Consider the following 19429-nt stretch of genomic DNA (forward strand, 5'->3'; position numbering starts at 1 on the left):
AGCATGTCATGGTAAATTATAAAGTGCTTCTGTTACCTTCCTTTCCTTCTCCACCTCCTACCCTCCTTCTTTCCATTAATAGGTTCATCAGTGTGGAGCAGACAAAACAGAGACGACACGGGCTGCCATGTAATACTGACGCATGGAGTGGACACAGTGACTGATCATGACCCTTACCCGTCTCTCTAAGATACAAAATGACCAGACCTCCCTCCCGTCCATGAACAGATCAACGCTAATCCTCAGACAGCCATGCCAAGCCTTTGGGTTTCCCAGGTTGCTCAGGGTGAGCCAGAGACTGATAAGCAAGCTAAGCAAATTCCCAGGGTTCCAGCTACTAGGTCAAGTTCCTAAGAGCCAACGGATCCTGCTGTACTCTTCCCCACCCATGGAACATTGCAGCTCGGGTCACTGCACAGGCCGCTGAACAAATGCCCAGTTGGCCCGTGAGCCACGCCTTGATCGCTTCACTGTGGGAGGTCAGTTTCCTTTTCCCCCAAGAATCCAACATTGAACTTCCCAGTCCGTCTTTTCTCATTATATAAGCCAGCTGTTTCCTGCAGCCGCCTGCTGGGATGAGAACACTGGCCCCAGGACCGGTCTCTCCCGCAGGCCGTGGCTACGGCCTCTGTCCTCTTGGATCTCCGTTTCCTCATCTGCAAAATGGGACAGCCCTCTCTTGCCTTCCCACAGGGCCGTGGGGAGGATCTGGTGGCCTGGTTGCCACTTCCTTCCCCTTCTGCGAGCGAGGTGGTGGTCGTATCATAAGCCACTGCTCCTGTCTGCCGTCTTGGGGGAGCCTGAGGGGTGGGGGTGAGAGAGAGAGGCTGGGGTTGGTGCTCACGCAAAACGCTGACCCAGGGATACCTCCATCGTACTTGGCCCCCGGCCCACCCACAACTTCCCCAGCAATCTTGCCGCTGCCGCACCTTAAAACCACCCAGCAAGAAAAGGGGGAAACTATTTCTCTCAGTGAAGCCCTCAGGTCCTCCCTCTGAAACCAGAGCTTCGGGGAGAGCAGCGAGTGAGCGGTGACTCAGTGTTTAGTCTGTGGCATTTCGTGTGCGGACGGACTCCGGAGGGTCTAGCTAAGCTCCCAGCGGCTCTAGGAGGGGTCCATGTGGGAACGAAGCACACTCAGAGGGCGGCTGAGCCCGGCACAGCTGAGGCTGAGGGGAGACACCGGTCCAGAGTGAGTGAGGACAGAAAGGTTAAAAGGTAGCCCTGAGTGGGCGAGTTGGGGTCAGGCAGGGGATGGTCTGGGGCCAATCAAGATAGACATCCAGGCGGAAGCTTCTGGAGCCAACGTGAGGCAGCTTGGCAGCCAGAGAGTTTCTTCCCCCCCCATGGATCCCTGGCAGGGAATGTCAACAGTGCGGGGTCTTGTCAGGGCCCCACGCGTGACCGAAGCAGGGGAAGAGCTGCCGGCCCACCTCAGGCTTCAGGTCAGACCCCCCACCTCGAGCCCAGCGAGCAGGCAGGGATGGTGCCCCCACATCGCAGCCACTCCAGACGAGGAGAAACTCACATGGAAACATCTGCTCCTCTTCATGGGAGTAAAATGGCCTCTGTGTGTGCTTGTCTGTTTCCTCCTCATGCCTCCCCTCTTCGATCTCTCTTTCCTCTTGACTTTTGTAAATATAAAGTGTGGTGCCAGGGCTCGCAAACCAAATCCCAGAGATATTGGGGTGGGTTTGACATGAGGTTCATTTGCTACCGCGAAGGCCTGCTTGCCAGGGGGAGACATGTCTGCGAGGAGAGGGAGGGAAGGAACGGGGGGGGGGCAGGGAGCACGTCGGAGGTGTGAAAGGAATCCAGGGAACGGGGACGAGCTAGGCTCACACCTTGGAGATGTCACCACCTTCTCAGCCCATGTGCTTAGTGACAGCTGTGGAAGCTTTGCTTGGTCCCGTCCTTATGTGGAAACCTCCTCAGCCCCAGGCCATGCCTTCCACCTGCACCTTATTTCATCCAAAGCTTACTGCCAGGACTCAGCAAGTCATAAATAACGGTAAAATAAAGAACATCCAGTGGACGTTAAATAGTTCAATAAATCAGGCTAACTAGACTTCTTCCTGCTCTCACTGGAGGGACTGGTCACAGCAAAAGCAGCTGTTCCCCGCTGGCCACTAGCCACTCCCTGCATGGCCACGCCATGCATTTGGACTAATAACTCGATCAGTTTTGAGCACCCATAATTATTTCCTTCTAACGTTATTGCAAAGTCTAGCTACTCTCTCAGGCTCTGCCTTTTATCTCCTGGCTTCCCATTTCCCAGTTATAGGAGACCAGATACGCTCCTGCTGATGACCCGAATGTCTTCTGAGGAATGTCCTTCTGACTCAGAGACTGAAATGTGAAAAGAGAGTGGTGTCCTGAACACAGAGGTCACTCGCTTACTGGTCTGGATAGGGGGAGATATGACGAGGAACAAAAGAGTCTTTGTGTCATAGCAAGAGCGAAGGTGCTTAATCCCCTTCCTTCAGAGCATATCATTTTATCACTGCCTGACATCATAGTTTATGTTTTATATGTATCTTCTTGCTGGTCCACTACAAGGTAAGCTCCGTGAGGGCAGAGACCTTGACTTTTAGGGTTGATTGCTCACTGCTGTATTCCAGTGCCCCAGACATTGCCTGACACATAGTAGGCATTTGGTAACTATTCATCCAATGGATGAATGGTTGAATGGACCTCTCTGATCAGATTGGATCATGCATGACAAGTAAAATGTCTAACCACATGCACACAATGAGCACAGATATGCACGCACACCCACACACAGGGGGTAGTGAGGGTTTGTGAGTGAGTATGATAATGATTCTATTAATTCAGACAGTCATGGCAAAAAGTCAAGCTTTTCTGTGCCAGGGATTGTGCTAAGAGTTTATGAGCATTGACTCAGTCAATACTCCCAATGTCTTGTCCTATTTTAAGCTGATAGAACTTTCAGAGAGATTAAATGACTTGGCAAAGTCAAGACTTAGTTAAGAGCAGACCTGGGACTTGAAATCAGGTCCATCTGCCTATAATGTCCCTACCTCTCAACCATGATACTTCCTCAAAATCATCTTTTCAGTCAGACACTCATTGTGTTCAGCAAAACACTATTAGATGATTATTATTTGACTTCTCATGGTTGCCTTATCTCCACTACTAAATTAGAACTTCCTAGTGAGGGACTATATCTTATTTCTTTATTACATTCCAAACAAGACCTCGTACTCTGACCTGCACGTAGCAGAAACACAATGCGTGTCTATTCCATTAGTTAATTAATATAACCATTGGGTACATAACAAAAGAGACGTCAACCACAGATGACACCCAAAGAAAGAAAGAAATGATGAGATGGAAGTGTCAAAATGGCCCTACCTGGTTGGAGACCTCTGGTTGCTAGGGTCAAGTTTTATTCCTCTTTATATTTTCAATTGTTCACAAAAGTCTTGGCATCATCTTTGATGCATGAATTAAGAAAAACTGGTTCACAACCTGTGAATTTCAGAGTAGTGGAATTGAAGAGTCTTGAGGGGTGTTTTATCTAGACATTTGAAGGCTTTGATGGATAAGCACCTATTATGATGCCCAACATACAGAAAATACTCAAACACCTTGTTGAATGAATCAGAAGTGGTCTCATAGTACCTCACATGGTATCTGACATAGAGAGAGGATTCAATAACTGGTTGCCAAAATGTACGATTAAATGATTTTTGCTGGCCTAATAAAAATGTCTCCATTTATCTAGTCAGGCACATTTTTGCATTTATTATTTCAGTTAATCCTCATATCAACTCCATGGATCAATAATAATATAGGAAACTAAGGGAATGGCCTGGGAAAGAGGGCCTTCACAATTCCATCTTGGCCTTGTCTGATGTATCACCTGTATTTTATAGGTAAAGAAACTGAGCCTCAGAAAGGTTAAGTAATTTGCTTGAGATCCCACAGATATAAGGGGTAGATATAGGAATAGAACTGCTTGACTCCGAAAGTTTAGCCATGATGCTTGGTCCTGTCCTGTCGGTTCCTTCTGGCAGAAGTGCTGTGTCCTGGCATCATAATAGTCCTGGGAAACCCCTAAGCCCCACAAGCCAGCTACTGGAAAGAACTTCAGATACACGGCAGTGGCTTAAGGTGGCCCTCAGTCTTCTGACTTCCCCAGTGTTCCACAGCCAGAATCCTCCCTGCTTTCCCTCCCTGGCAGTAACAACTTCAAAGCATGGGAAGAACACACACAATTGAGGGCTCTTGGCCCAGTGAGGTGTCCAGTATCCAAGTTCTTTGCTTTTGTTATGTAATTTAGGTCTCTCGAAAACATATGAAGTGGATATTGATCTTATTCCCATTTTATGGAGGAAAATACTGAGGCTTAGGGAGGTTGAGATGTATGTCTAAGTTCACACAGCTGGTAAGTGGCAGAGCTGGGTTCAAACTCAGGTCATCTGGCTTCCCAAACTCGTAAGCACCATGACTGCTTTATTTACATTTATGGTGCTTAGAAACTACCAGTTAAGACATTACTGTTGATATAATAATTATAATCATGGCAATCATGTAGTTACTTATTGTTTGCAAGGCATTTCAAAGTGTATTCTTCATCTGATCCCTCTGCTAGTGTTATGGAATGAGCAAAATGCCACATTTTACTGATAAGAAACTGAGGCTAATGCAGGGAAACAACTAAAGAACTGGGAATTTGAACCCAGGCCTGGATGATTCCAACAACTGGATAACACCAACACCCTCCTGGTATCCCTGTCCTTACCCTTAAATTTTCTGGCATTCTTATTTTGATGTTGCCCTTGCCCTTGAAGTTGTACTACACACCTCATCTGCTCTCCATGTCTTGTACTGTATATTTCTTGGGAACTACAGTCAGGAAGATTACAGGGAAATACAAAGACTTGATGTTGATGCCTCAACCCTCTACCTTCTACTGTACCGATCAGCCCTGGTTGTCTGCCCTTTCCCACAAAATTATTAGGGCTCCGCTCTCACAAGGACTTTAAAACAGATGGACGTTGGAAGGATGCTCCTGTTCCACCAGAATGCATTTGGTTAGAAAAAGTGTGATATGGGGTACCGTCTCATTAACGAGCAGAATGGCTTCATCAAGTAGGATCTGAAATCATCCCTTCAAGCAACTACTAACCAACAGAAATAGAGGTAAATATATGTGCAAAGTAAGAAGTGCAGATGTTAAGTGGAATGCCCTTTAGCATGTAGGTTTAGACCCTTTCAAATTATGTTACAAAATCTATAAAAACCTGTTGGAAAATGAGTAATTCAAAGAGATGCCTCTGGGTGTTTTCCAGAATAAGCAAGTTTTGTTGTTATCATTAGAATCAACATTGTCAGAGCGAGTCTTACACATTAATTGAAGTAGCAAATGCTTCTGAGTATAATTTTAGCAATCAACGAATTATATTAATAACCCTTAACATCTGTATGAATTTATGGTGTGCAATATTTTTTCACATATAATGTACTGTTTTGTCCTTACCCCAACCATTGAGATCTTTCCATCTAGATAGAAGAAAACTAAGGTTCAGATCTGAGATTCCCTGAATTCAAATTCATTGTTTTTATTTTTCTATTACTCTTAAATATAATAATAATAATAATAATAGAAATTAAGGGAATGGCCCGGGAAAAGCGATATTCTTTCCCACCTTTACAGTTCTGCCTGGGTCTTGCCTGATGTATTGTTCTTCTTGTATTTGACTAAGGATGATGAAAAATGAGATAAATAGATGTGATTCCTCTCTTCTGGATGATTACATTTCGATAAGGCAATAGTGATGCCCATCTAAAGAGTATGTATTTCTTCATTCATCAAATACAAGGACATGGGGCTTTGCTGGCACCTAAGGAGCTCTTGTGAAAATTACAAAAAGGCTCTTCACCTTCTTAGAGGATGTGACCCCAGATAAAGATACAACTACCAACCAGCATAGCACTGGTCAAAATTTTAGCCCCCACTTGTCCCTCAAGCTAGATACCTTTGTCTAGTGTACAAATTTCACAACCAGAGGCAGAGACTCACACTCTAGAGGAGGAGGAGAATATATATATATAAATAGATCATTACAGTGATGCAACAAATTTCATTTAAAAATTTTTGAAAAAGACACTACAAGAGAATAAACTAGGAGTTCCATTCAGAATTTTACTTTCATACTCTTGTTGAGGTTTGAGAAAGCCCAACTAGTGATGTCCTTTTTTCCCTTCCTCAGAACCAACTGGGAGATAAAATTTAGAAATAAGCTGTTATCAGAGACTTTAGGTTGATGGATAAGTAGACTTCTTCATACTAAAACCCCAGAATCAGACTAATTTACCCATCTGGTCAGTTGCAAACAGTTTCAGATTTTCACTGCATACCACCCACCTGGACCCACCCTGGGGCCTAGCCATGCCAAACTCAATTTTTGGAGAAGCCCAGCAGAATGTGTGCTTCCTGCAAAGTGAATTATATGCTAGAGAAAGAGGGAAGAAAAGGTGGAGACTCTCATTCCCAGTTACCTATCCTAAATTCACAATTTCAAACATTTGAAAGGCTGGGAGCTCTAACAGAGCTTCTCCTCCATGGAAAGAAACACCAGACGTGAGGAAGAACTCCCAGTCTACCCCACTTCCCATTTAATGAACAGAATGATGTATTCATTCCTATTCCCAGAACCAGACCACAAGCAGGGGCCATATCTGTGCCACTTTCCATTTTATTTCTGTGGTACCTAGTAGGAACTCATTAAACATCTGTTGAAAAAAATGTGTTGACTGAAATGATCAGAAAGGCTTCCGGAAAGGAAATAACATTTGGGTTGAGCCTTAAAGAATCAGTAACCAAGAAACATCAGTGATTAAGGGGATTTGGAAGTCGTTCAACAGGGACACAAGATTTTGTGAAAAGGGGAAGATTGGAGGCAGCACGGGAGAAAGCGGGTCATAAAATGCCTTGTGTGCCAATCAAGCTAGTATTGGAATACAAAGAAAAATAAACAAGGATGAGCCATAGATGAATGTAGTAATGTCTGGGTTCACATGATAGTAGATGTGACCTTATGGGTATGCCTCCTCCAGACCTCCTATTCAAATACCCATGGAGATGCTCCAAAAGGTAAAAACATCTTCAACAGGGTGAGCAAAAGATAAGGAAGCATGGTAAAGTGCGTGGTTTCTGGAAGCGATACATATGGTAAAAATTTTGAGGAGAAACTAGAGCAAGGTAGGGGGTCAGAAGTGCTAAGTTGTAGGATGGTGGGGGTGGGGCAGGTCGTAACTCTTTCCAGAGTGTTTAGGGTAGGCCTGCCTGAGGACGTGGCATTTGAGGAAAGATCTGAAGGAGCCGTGGGAATGAGTATCTAGGGGAAGTGTGCCAGGCAGAGGAACAGCCAGGGCCAAGGGCCTCCAGCAGGGTGCATCTAGACATTCCAGGAACAACACAAGGTCCAGGGTGGTTGGCGTGGAGAGGGCAAGGGGCGGGTGGGAGGAGATGAAGAAATGGGGCAAAAAGGGATGTCACCACAGAGGCCTTGAGGACACTTGAAAGGCCTTTGACTCTTTCCGTGCAGGAAACTGGAGACTTTGGGGTTTTAGTAGATAAGGGTGTGATGTGACTGAGTCTCTAAAAGGGTCACTCGGATGCTGTATTGAGGCGAGACCATGGGGGGACCAAGGATGGGAGCAGGGAACCGGTGTAGGGAGCTATCACAGTAATCCAGCTCAGAGAAGGCGGTGGTTTGGACCACGGTGGAAGACGGGAGATGGGCTTATTCTGAACCTATTTTGAAGGGACAGTCAGCAGGATCTCCTGATGGATTGCTTAGAGGTGTGACCGCAGGGTCAAGGATGATAACACCATTTGTGGCCTGAAAAACCAGAGGGGTAGAATTGCTGTCAAATGACTAAGTTTGGGAAGACTTTGAGGGAACAGGTTTAGGAGATAAAAATGTAGTGAAGTTTTGACACGCTGAGTTTGAGACATCCATCAAACATACAAATGGAGATGTTGTACAGTTGGACATTTGAGTATGGAGTTCAGGTGAGAGATGCCTGGGATGGAAGTTTCGGTTTCAGAGTTTTCAGCATGTGAGTGGCATTGAAAACCATGAAGCTGGATGGGATTATCAGAGGAATGAGTGTAATCCAGAAGACCAAGTCCAATTCTCAGAGCTCTCCAACAGTAGCAGAGGAGGGAATAGCAGGGGAAACAGAGAGGGAGAAGCCAGAGAAACAGTAAAACCAAGAAGGTGGTACTCTGGAAGCCAAGGGAGGAAGTAAATCGAGAAGGAGAAAGTGATCATCTGTGTAACATGCAGCTAATAGGCCAAGTAAGATAAGGACTAAGAAATGACCCTTAGATATGGTCTCAGGTTAGGCAATGGGGACCCCAACCACAGTACTTTCAGTGGAACAATGGGGCAGTTCAGAATGGGCTTAAGAGAAAGTGGGAGAAGAGGAAGTGGACACAGAGTATAGACACCTCTTAGAAGGAATATAGCTGCAAAGGGAATCAAAGAGTAGAAAGGCTTTGGAAGAGCAGGATCATGGGAAGTTCATTTGGTTTTAAGATGTAAGGGATAACAGCACGTGTGCATGTTTGCGGATTTGATCTAGCAAAGAGCAAAGATTGATAAAGTAGGGAAAGAGGGGAGAATCATTGGAGATAATGTCGAGTGATTGGTTTTAGATTAAAGCCTGAGTAGCACATTTAGTGTAAAGAAAGGGCTGGCAAAGAAGGTGGGACGGACACTTCTATGGCATGGACCGCAGGGCAGGTTGGTCATGGAGTAAAGGGCTGGGGGTGAATGGGGACACTAGCTAAATATATTATGGTATTTCTGAATAACCAGTGTACGTATTTAAATTGAAAGTCCAAAACTATAATAAAAACTAAGATGTATATGGCTTTACAAAAATATACAATATTGACAGTGATGACAAGAAGAAGCTGGCTCTATAACTCAAATTTAAACTTTAAAAAAACTAGGAAATACGTGGTAAAGGGAGGCAGAAGGTGAAAAGATAAACAAAACTCCTCATGGATTCAGGGATTAAAAGCAATGGACCCTCAACTCTGATAATTAGAGAAATATGGATTTCAAGCATATTTTATAATTTCAGAGATAACAAAATCTGTAGTAGAATATAAAATAAGTATTTGAAATTTGGATGCCCTAAAATCCAAGAAGTCTGATCACTTTTCCCTATAAGCCACATGGCACAGGCCAAAGCCACGCCCAGAATGAGGCCCCAGGAGTTTGAAGGCTCTGCTGAGAAGCAGGAAGTAAGTAGCTAAGCAGCTTACTTCACTTTTATGTTTCCTTCCAGGGGATTTGAATTATTTGTGAGATTTGCAAATTTGAAGGCAAGCAAAACCCCCCACATATCCATTGAGTAAACAAGGACAGGTTCTGTCACCTGTAGCCATCATCAGTGTCATATGGATTATAATCTTGGGGCATCTGCTGAGTTTGGCTGCAGGAAGGTCTCTGCTCCTTCTTAAAGACAGTAAGAAGCCCACATTCCTCTTCTCTGCATTCTCAGAGAGCCCTGCTCCACCCACCCTCCCTTCCTCTCCTTCTCCCCAACTGCTACCCTTCCCTACACACACACACACACACACACACACACACACACACACAGCCCCACTCCTTCCCAACACACAAGCAGCTGGGTTCTCATGATTGGAATGATATGAGGTCTATTTATTTTGGGTTAAGAAGAAAATGTTTATAATTCACAAAGTCAATGAATGGTTTCCTAGCAACTTCTTGTACAACTATTGTGAAATAATATTCCCTTTCTTTCTTTCTCTCTCTCTCTCTCCCTTTCTCCCTCTCATATCCTCTTCCTGACCACCAAGGATTCTTTTTTTTTCTGTTTTAAATAACAGAACACATTGAGGGTTTTATAAAAACTGGGAATCTTTCTGTAGGAAATACATGTAAATATGTACATATTCACTCACAATTCAATTGTGATATACTCAATTCCATACACGATTCAAGGAGTTCATGGAATTCCTGAAACCTACCCGGTTAATAACCCTGTCCTACACACAGGTAACATAACATTCATTTTCCCTCCCTCTCATCCAGACAAGGAAAAAATAAAACAGCAGGTGGTTATCCCTGCAAAAATATGATGGACTCCACTCACTTCAAAATATTTCTTCCACCCTTCCCCAACATTATTCGTTCAAATCCCAAAGCATCAGTGCTCCTGCCCAGAGGGATCTGATCTGCCTGCTTCTGCCTGCATTCCTCCAGCCAGCAAGCATTTGGGAAATGGGAACATACCTTATGATGGCCTGAGGAGAATGCCATTAACATAGGCAACTCGAAAGCCTTCCAAACCCAATAAAAATGGCATCAGTGGTCTCCTCACCCGGCTCCATTTCACAGGCTCATCACCACTGGGTGTTGACCATCTGTGAGTGCCCAAGAGCCAAGGCCAAGTGCAGAGGCTGTACTGCCCTGGACCCTTAACACAGCCCAAAGTTGACTTCATTGCTTCATGAGGCCCCAAGAGCCTTTCAAATGTCAGCTTAGATCCTTGGTCACATCAGTGTCACCAAGTTGGAACATCTTGATCAAATCCTTTACAAAATGAAAAACACATTGAATAAAAGAAGATATTAACAATTGTCTTGCCCTGAATATTCTTCTTTAGTTCTTCTCAGAAACAACCTTCTGAAATATCACTTCAAGGAGTCAGTATGGCATGAGGATTAAACAGGTAGCCTCTAGAGTCAGAGTAACCTGGTTGGAAACCCATTGCCACCACATATCGGCTGTGTGACTTTGGACATGTTTTTTTTACCTCTCTGTGCCTCAGTTCCATCTGTAAAAGAAGACCAATAATGTTGAAAAATACCTCTGGTATAGGGTTGTCATGTGGATTAAATGAGTCGCTATGTAGAAGACACTTGAAACAACATCTGGCGATAGGAAGTGCTCAATAAATATAAGCCACCACCACTCTTCCCATTTTACAGATTAGAAACTAAAGCTCAGAGGGCAAAGTGACTCTCTCAAGATCACACCCCTAAGCTACATCTCTAGCAAGTGATTCTAAGGACTGGGGTCACAGCCAATCTGTGATGCCTCCAATCTTTCTTGAACACCAAACCCTTCAAAACGATTGCCTTTTTAAAATCAGTCTTTGTGACACTGCATCATTCCTGTGATAGTCCTGCCCAAAATGCAAACCTGCGTCTTACTATAAGGAAACATCACACAACCCAAATTGAGGGCCATTCTTTAAAAACAACTGGCCCATACTCTTGAAATATGTCAAGGTCATGAAAGACAAAACGTGAGGGCTATTCCATGTGGAAGGAAACTAAACAGACATAACAATTAAGTTTAACACACAGTCCTGGATTGGACCCAGAACCAGAAAAAAATTTTTTTTTTGCTACTAAGGATGTTATTAGGTCAATCAGCTAAATTTGAATAAGGTATGCAGGTTAGATATAGCATTATATCAACATAAATCGCTTGATTTTGGTCATTGTAAGAGAATGTCCTTGTCACTTAAGAAAATATACATTGAAGTATTTCAAGATAAAAGGACACCGTGTCCACAACTCCCTTTCAAGCAGTTCAGAAAAAGAAAAAAAAAATATATATATATATAAATATATATATACACATATACGTATATATACATACATACACACACGCACACACATGGGGCGTGGGGGAGAATGACAAAATAAATGTGGCAAAATGGCAACATTTGGGGAATCTAGAAGAAGAATATGAGGGAATCTTTGTGCTATTCTTGCAACTTTTCTCTAGATCTGGAATTACTTCAAAATAAAAACATTTTGGAAAAAGAAACACAAAGAACCAATCTTCTCCCTGCCAGTGATTGCCCCTGAGCATACAAAGTGTGGGGTAGAATTTCTCTGCGGCCTCACCTACAGATACAGCTTCATTCCAGAGAAGACTTCCTTGTTGATGTTAACACAGTTGATTTGTTTTTCCAAGAGAAGATACTCCACCACCACCCACTGGACCCTTCTAAAAAGAGAGACATTTCAAAATTAGAAGACATTATTCTCTCTTGTCCAAGAGGATGTAGCAATTTCTCACTCCTTTTCCCCACTCCTGAAAACTGTCCATGGTTACACTCATCACTCGACACCCACTGACAAAACCCTTTTTTGTCTGCCAGATTTTCACAGGCTTCTAAAGAATGCGGTGAATTTGCCCTGCCTGACTGTGGTTCATTTGAGCAAAATTCCTCAACCCCCTTTTCCATTCACACTTTCATCGTCCGTGCCCTTTTGTCCCATAGGCCCCTTAAAAACAGCACCACAGAGTGAGTGGATGGTCGGGGCCAGGGGGGAGGCCGCAGGCCGCTGAGTCAGCAACGGTGAGCACCTACTGTCTACTGCCAACGGAGCCAGCCGGGAAGGAGGCAAGCCTGGCCCGCCCTCACAGAGCTTCCACTGGGCAAGGGAAGTGGAACCAAAGTTTGGAGGGTGTTGCCGAAGGGAGATGCAAGGTGCTGGGGGGGTGGGTGGGGGAGCTGTAGAAAGGGAGCCGACTTACCCTGCCCAGGTCAAGGGAAATCCTGTGCCACGGATCAGGGGGAGTTGGGTGGGGAATGGGGAGCAAAAAGAGTGTTTTCCACTCATAAGAATAAACACCTGTACTTTCTTTTGGAAACAAAACGGCACCAGGGGTAGAGAAAGGAGTGAGTGATTCTTCCTTATCTTTTCAACCCAGGGGAAACCTATTCTCAAACTCCGTGTGCACTTCCCCTCCCACCTCCCTGCCACCTGGGGTCACCTGGCCATACCCAAAGCTGGATGGCCAGTGGAAGGAGAGCACTTTGACTGGCACTCACCAATCATGATTCATCCCAGGGCTGGGTAAGGGCTCAGCCTCTCCAGAACAGCACAGCCACCATAACGCAAAGCCAAGCTGTTCTCCCAGTGGTGGGTAAGGTAGCCCTGGGGCTGCTGGGGAAACCAAAGGTATCTGCCTCGTCCTAAGCCAATGTCTCCAGCCTTCCCTCACAACTCAGACAATCCGGTTTTGCATACAGCCTCAGGGCAGTGGTCCTCCAACCTAAACACGCATCATTATCACCTGGAGACAGAAGCTTCTGTGCTTGGCATCCTTCCAGATTTTGCCCTACGTACCACTTTATCAGCTATTCATTTGTATCTTTTATAATGAAATGGTGTCATAAGTATAGATAGCCCTTTCTTAAGTTCTGTTAGGTCATTCTAGTGAACTATCAACCGGGAGAAGGCATAGGGGTCATGGGAACCCACACTTGTGGCTGGCATTGAAGGAAGGGCAGCCTTGGTGGGGAGCTTGCCCTTTAACTAATGGATCTGATGCTAACTCTGGGCGGTTAGGGTCAGAATTGAATTGAATTGTGGGACACACGCTTGTCAGAGATCTGGTGTAGGAATGCACTCATTTAATCCTTATATATATACCACATATCATCACTGTCCCCAGTTTAGAGACGAGAAACTGACAGGGTCCCACATTCCCATGATCACATAGGAAGCAGTGGAGTCCTAACTGAAACTCAGTTCTAGAGACCCCGAGCTCCAAATCCAGGTGACAGCTGAACACAAGGCCAGGGGTACCACGTACCTGTTGTGTATGTGAACAATGCTCCGATGTTGCACAGCGTGGAGCCCCGTAATCACCTCCCCAGTCCGGGTTAGACTCGTTCGGTCATGAATCACCTGGGGCATTTGTTAAAAATAGGGATTCCCAAGGCCCTTCCCCTGAGGACTCTGATTCAGTAAGTTTGGGGTGAGCCCTGGGAACTTTTATTTTTAACAGGCTCCCAGACTGTTCTGACCACCTGGCAAGTTTGGCAAATGTGGTGCTGTGCCACTCTTAGCAGCCTCCTTCCCCAGCTGCACGGGAGGGCCAAAGAACCTGCCTTGCTGCCACCCAGTATTTGTCTGAGTATCTGACACGACCCTATACAGAGATCCTAAGAGTTGGATATGGTCTCCTCCAGTCTCCACACTGTGGCTCAGTCTTCCACTTGGAGGAATTTTAATCAATTAGGCAGTACGAAGCCAACGCGACATGGCCAAAGCCAAGCCCATCCACAGCCCCACTCCTGCTTTCTGCTCTTCCTCCTGTGTTCTCCAAGTCAGCAAATGACCCGCCATCCACCCAGACGTCAGGGCCACGAATCTGTGGCACATCCTTCCTGCACTTTCTCCTTCACTCCTCCACTCCTGGTTACCATTTTCTAGCCATTTCTCCCTCCTTTGTGATACAAACCAGCTTGTCCTCTTCTTCCCTCCGCTGGAGGACACCCCACTCTATTTTTTCCCCCAGACCTGCTTACTCACCAGGCTTTCTGTCCTCGTCCTTCACGCCTACCCCATACATGCACCCTCTGGAGGCAGACTGCATATTCCAAAGATGATTACGACAACATCTCCCATTTCACATGCTCTTCTAGAATCTTCTCACTATTCCAAAAGAGGTAGGGTCTAATGTCCCTTCTCTTGAGCATAGGTACATTTTTGTGACTATTTCAATCAAGAGAGTATGCAGAAGCGATGTTACCTGACTTCTGAGGCTACTTCCTGGTGGTGACTCAGATACCCCTTTGCCCACTGTGACACTCACTCTTGAGACCTTCAGTCTCCACCTGTGCCTCCGTGTCGGCAATCAACTGCCCTGAGACTGCCGAGCCAGGAAAGAAGCCCAAATTTGCCCACACTCAGAGACCACATGGAACGGCCCTGAGGCTACGTGAAGAAAGATGCCTGACAGGCTCTCAGGGGCTCCAGCCCCTTCGGCCACCATTTGGCTGCAACCACGTGAAAGACCCCAAATCAGAATTGACCAGCTGAGCCCCTTCCCAAATTCCTGACCCAAAGGAATTATGAGAGATGACAAAATCATTGTGGTTTGAAGCCAGAAAGTTTCTGGAGTGGCTTTTGCATGCAGCAGCTGCTAACTGGAACCCTCTTTAATGGACACACAGTGGCCAGAACGATATGAAGCCAGAGAGCAAACTATTTGTTACCACTCAGCATGGATATTGAGAGGAAGTGCTTTTGACAGGGGGATTTCCTCCTCGTTGAATCCTGTCTTAAAAAAAAAAACAAAAAGAACAACTTGGGCTTGTGCTTTGTCTGGATTTGGGCAGACCTGGGTTCAAAGAAACCACTTTGGCTGGGTTGGTCAGACACCACCCTTCTTGGAAACTGCATTGCATTGAAAGAATGAAGAGAGGCCATGGATGAGGAGGGAGAGGAAAAACACACCAGGCAGAGGCAGTAGTGGGGGGGGGGGTCCCTATCTAAGGCAAGAAAAAGAACAATATGTACTCAGGACTACAAGAAGGCGAGGGGCCCTTAGACAAGTGCCCACCTTGGAAAACTCTGTTCCAGGGGCTTAAACAATTCAAGGTTTATTTTTCTCATTATATTAGAATCGTGTCCATGAGACGCTCATATGATCTTGGCAGTGGACAACATCTGTGCCCACCAGCCAGTCTTCAGCTGCCCAAACTCGCAACTGTTTAGGGGCTTTTCCCCAAGTCAGAGCAGGTCACTCCGCCCTCGGGTAGGAGAACCGAAGTGTGTGTTCCACACTGGCTCCCACAGTCCCCTCAAAGAGTGAAGCTCCAGGTGCCCATGAGGGATTGTACTTCATGGCTCACCCTTTATTGCCTTTCTCCCCATCCTTGTCTCCTGTCGCCTCTCCCTTTTCAGCATTTCCTGGGATCACTTACCAAATAAATGACTTGCATTCTGTGAAGCTAAGGCAGCAGAAGCAAGATGGGGAATGGCAGGTGCCGATGCTGGAAAAGTAGGCAGGGACCAGAGAAGCAGGGACTTGCTTGAGGACACACAGAAGTTAGAGGCAGCGCTGGAATCGGCCTCGGCCGATTGGGCAGCACATCTATCCATTTCAGGCTGCCCTAAGCTCACTAAGAAGCCGAGAAACAAAATCACAACTTATAATCTTGGTATTTCTTCCTGCAGATGACCTCACCTGAATTCTTACCTCTCATGGCTTCCTCCCACCAAGTAGCACCCACCACAGAGCATTTCTCTGATGCTGAAACCATCAGCAGACCAAAAAGCAAACAAAAACAAAGATTCAGTAGGAGCTGGGAGCGCCTTACAAGTATACCCACATCAGTCAGCTTAACGTCAAAGAAACAGCGCCCCAAGTCAGACTCTGCCCAGTGTATGCCTCCTCCATGTGCTAGCTGTGTGGCCAAGGACAATTTTCATAACTTCTCTGTGCTTCCTCTGTAAGTACAGATACACTCATAATGCTACCTCGCTGGGTCGTTTCACAATAAAATGTACAACATGAACAGGTGCCTAGGTCATGCCTGACCACCGTATATGCTTGGGTAATAGCCAGCCCCTCTCATCTCCTCCTACACATTCACTTTTTCCGAACAGAATGAAAGATCAAGTAGAGGTGTATTGGCCAAATAATGGACTCCATTTGCCTGGCGTTTCTTAGCCTACTAGCTTCACCTGATTATTTCTAGGAGGCTAATACCTCATTACAATAACACTGCACTCTAATACCGGTGGGCCCATAAACAGAGGCCCCACTAAAATAAAACCATTATAATCATGGCTCAGATTTAATCACTGGCTAGTGGGCTCCCCAGTGGTTTGACCAAGAGCCAGGCAATAGTCAAATAATCAAACTGCAGATGCCGGGATAGCAAATCAGCTCAAATTTAAACAGTGGCAGAGACCCAAACTACAGTGGGGAGAAAAGGGGGATGGGGAGGGGGGAGACGCAGGCTTACACAACGTCGGAATTTCCCTTCCACGGCCTCCCAAGTTAATTGGCCCGTAAAATAACTGGGCTTGTTAATGAATAATAGGCTCGTTCCTGAGAGGCATCTAGGTCAGGCAGTCACCCTGGGCCCGCTGGCTGTTGAGGCTGCTCTTAGAGGTGAAAGAGAGCCCTCCTGAAGACAGAGGCATTATGATCTCCATCCTGCTGGTTGCTCACGGGCACTCTGCTGCTTGGAAAGAGGACCCCGAGCCATAGAACCAATAATGGGAGGGAAGGAGAGGCAGATCAGTTTTAGCGGGCTGAAGCTTACACAGTTTGAGCGCCCACTAAAGAAAAATAAGACTGGGCACCTGGGCGGCTCAGTCAGTTAAGCGTCCAACTCTTGATTTCGGCTCAGGTCAGGATCTCACGGTTTGTGAGATCGAGCCTCGCATCAGGCTCTGTGCTGATGGTGTGGAACCTGCTTGGGATTCTCCCTCTCCCTCTCTCTCTCAAAATGAATGAACATTAAAGAAAAGAAAAGACAAATAAGACAAACTGTGCATATAAAACATGTTCGACCATTCAATACCACCTTGCATGAAAGAGTGGTCATGCCAACCAACCAACCCAAGGAGAAGTTTGAGGGAGGGGAACTGGAATTAGCCCACTGCAGCTCAAACACCTTACAAAAACGTAGGGCCACGTGGGCGTCAAGCTAGAGCTGCTCCTCGGCGGGTGAGAGGTCTGAACCTTCATTAGCTTCACGGTATGCCCACTGCAGTAGGGAACTAAGACCACCAACTCCTGAGTGTTTCCTGTTTTGCTTCCCGCTGTCATTCCATCAGCCCATGAATGCTGGTGCTACCTAACTTCAGAGATGGGCTGCCACTAAGAGCATGGCGAGTGGAGCCCATCCCGGGGTGAGTGTCTGAGGGCACACCAGACTCTTTCCAAACCCGGAACGCCAAGTGCTTTTGATTCCTCGGGGGGCAGTGCTCTCCATGAGAAACTGTGTATTTAAACACTAGGTGCTTCGCTCGCGAAATAGGTAGACATATTGTTTCAAGGAACCCAGACGTTCAAAGAGAATTGCCATTCAGACTCTCCCCAGGCAGGCTGACCGTGGCAGGAAGCATCGTGGCTAAGAGGAAATTCAGCAGATTTGGGTTCAAGTTCTGCCTCGGTCACTTGCGAGCTCTGTGACCTTAGGTAACTTACTTAACCGCCTTCAACATTGATTACTTCTTTTCTTAAATGTTTTATTTATTTATTTTAAGAGAAAGAGAGAGGGAATATCCCAAGCAGGCTCTGTGCGGTCAACACAGGGCCCAACATTGAGTACCTCTTATGTAAAACTGAGGTAATGATAATATGTTTCACAGAAGTGGAAAAGGCTAATGAGGGTAAGTCACATAAGTCACTTAACCTCATTTCTGACACATAATCATAGGAGACCAAGATTCCCTGGGATTAAGAATAAATCTACTGTCCCTTCCCATTATAGAAGGAATGTCTATTCACCCCCACCCCCGCCCAAATCCATACCTTTAAGGCCCAACTGCCAGTGGGACTGTATTTGGAGACAGGACTTCTACGAAGGTAATTAAGGTTCCATGAGGTCATGAGGGTGGGTCTCTGCTCCAATGTGATCAGTTCCCTTATAAGAAGAGACACCAGAGAGCTCTCCAGCATGTAAGGACACAGGGAGGAGGCAGTCATCCATAAGCCAGGAAGAGGACCCTCGTCAGACACGGATACTGCCAGACTTTGGCCTAGGACTTCCAGCCTTCAGAACTGCAAGGAAAGAAATGTCCGCTGTGAAACCACCCAGACTGTGGTGTTCTGTTACGGCAGCCTGAGCACACTAACACACTTTCACATCAGTCCTCTGCAGCCCACAGTGAACTTTCTCTTTGCAAATGTGATCAGTCCAGAAGGAAAGCACCGTCCAGAAACACTGAGGCTGGTCCTTCCAGACTGGGTTCTCAGGGGCCAAGAAGGAAACAGACATGCATGAATAACTTCAAGTGATGGCCTTCTGGCCAGGATCCTTGGAAATGTGAGAAATGGAGGGAGAAATCGACACACTGTACATCAAGAGTACAATAACCTCATCTTGTTCTTCTACTTTGAGATGGCTTCAGGGTGATGGCAAGTGTTGCCCACTGAGGCTCAGAAAGCAACTTAAGCGAGGGGACCCATCCTCCCTAAAATGAGCCTTCATTTGTTCTTCCTATAGTGAACACAGATTTTTATTGTTCAGGATCCCTTCCATCCTGCCCACTCCAACTCCTAGCTCTGAGGACTGCCCGTCCCCTGCTCCAGCTCCAGGATGACCAGCCAGAACGCCTTATTTACCTCTCCAGCCACAGTGATTGCACAAGAGGGGGGCATTTGGCCTGAGCCGAGCGAGTCAGTCTTCATCGAGACTTTTCAGCTAACGCAATCTGGGAAGATGGCTTCCTATCACGGGATTGCTTGAGAGGATGTGAAGTCAGGGTTTTTGGTGGTCGTCTTCCTCCATCACAGGGAGTTAACCTGTCTGTAGCAGAGAATAAGAACAATGCAGAGAGGCAGGAAAAAGCGTAAAGCGATGAAAAAATAGAGTACACTCTGAAGATGCCTGAGGCCTGGATCCAGCTATGCCTGAA

At 46.0% G+C, this 19429-nt stretch overlaps 1 long non-coding RNA gene across 1 annotated transcript; it reads right to left on the reverse strand.

Moving 5' to 3' along the window:
- Positions 1-1534: 1534 nt before the first annotated feature.
- Positions 1535-14393, reverse strand: LOC123590896. Its single transcript, XR_006709023.1, has 3 exons — positions 14360-14393; positions 11936-12035; positions 1535-1749 (listed from the first exon to the last, which is right to left on the reverse strand). It is a non-coding gene; the product is annotated as an uncharacterized LOC123590896 (long non-coding RNA).
- Between the last annotated feature and the right edge of the window lie 5036 nt (positions 14394-19429).

This window comes from Leopardus geoffroyi, chromosome B4, assembly GCF_018350155.1.
Source record: "Leopardus geoffroyi isolate Oge1 chromosome B4, O.geoffroyi_Oge1_pat1.0, whole genome shotgun sequence".
NCBI classification, from domain to species: domain Eukaryota; kingdom Metazoa; phylum Chordata; class Mammalia; order Carnivora; family Felidae; genus Leopardus; species Leopardus geoffroyi.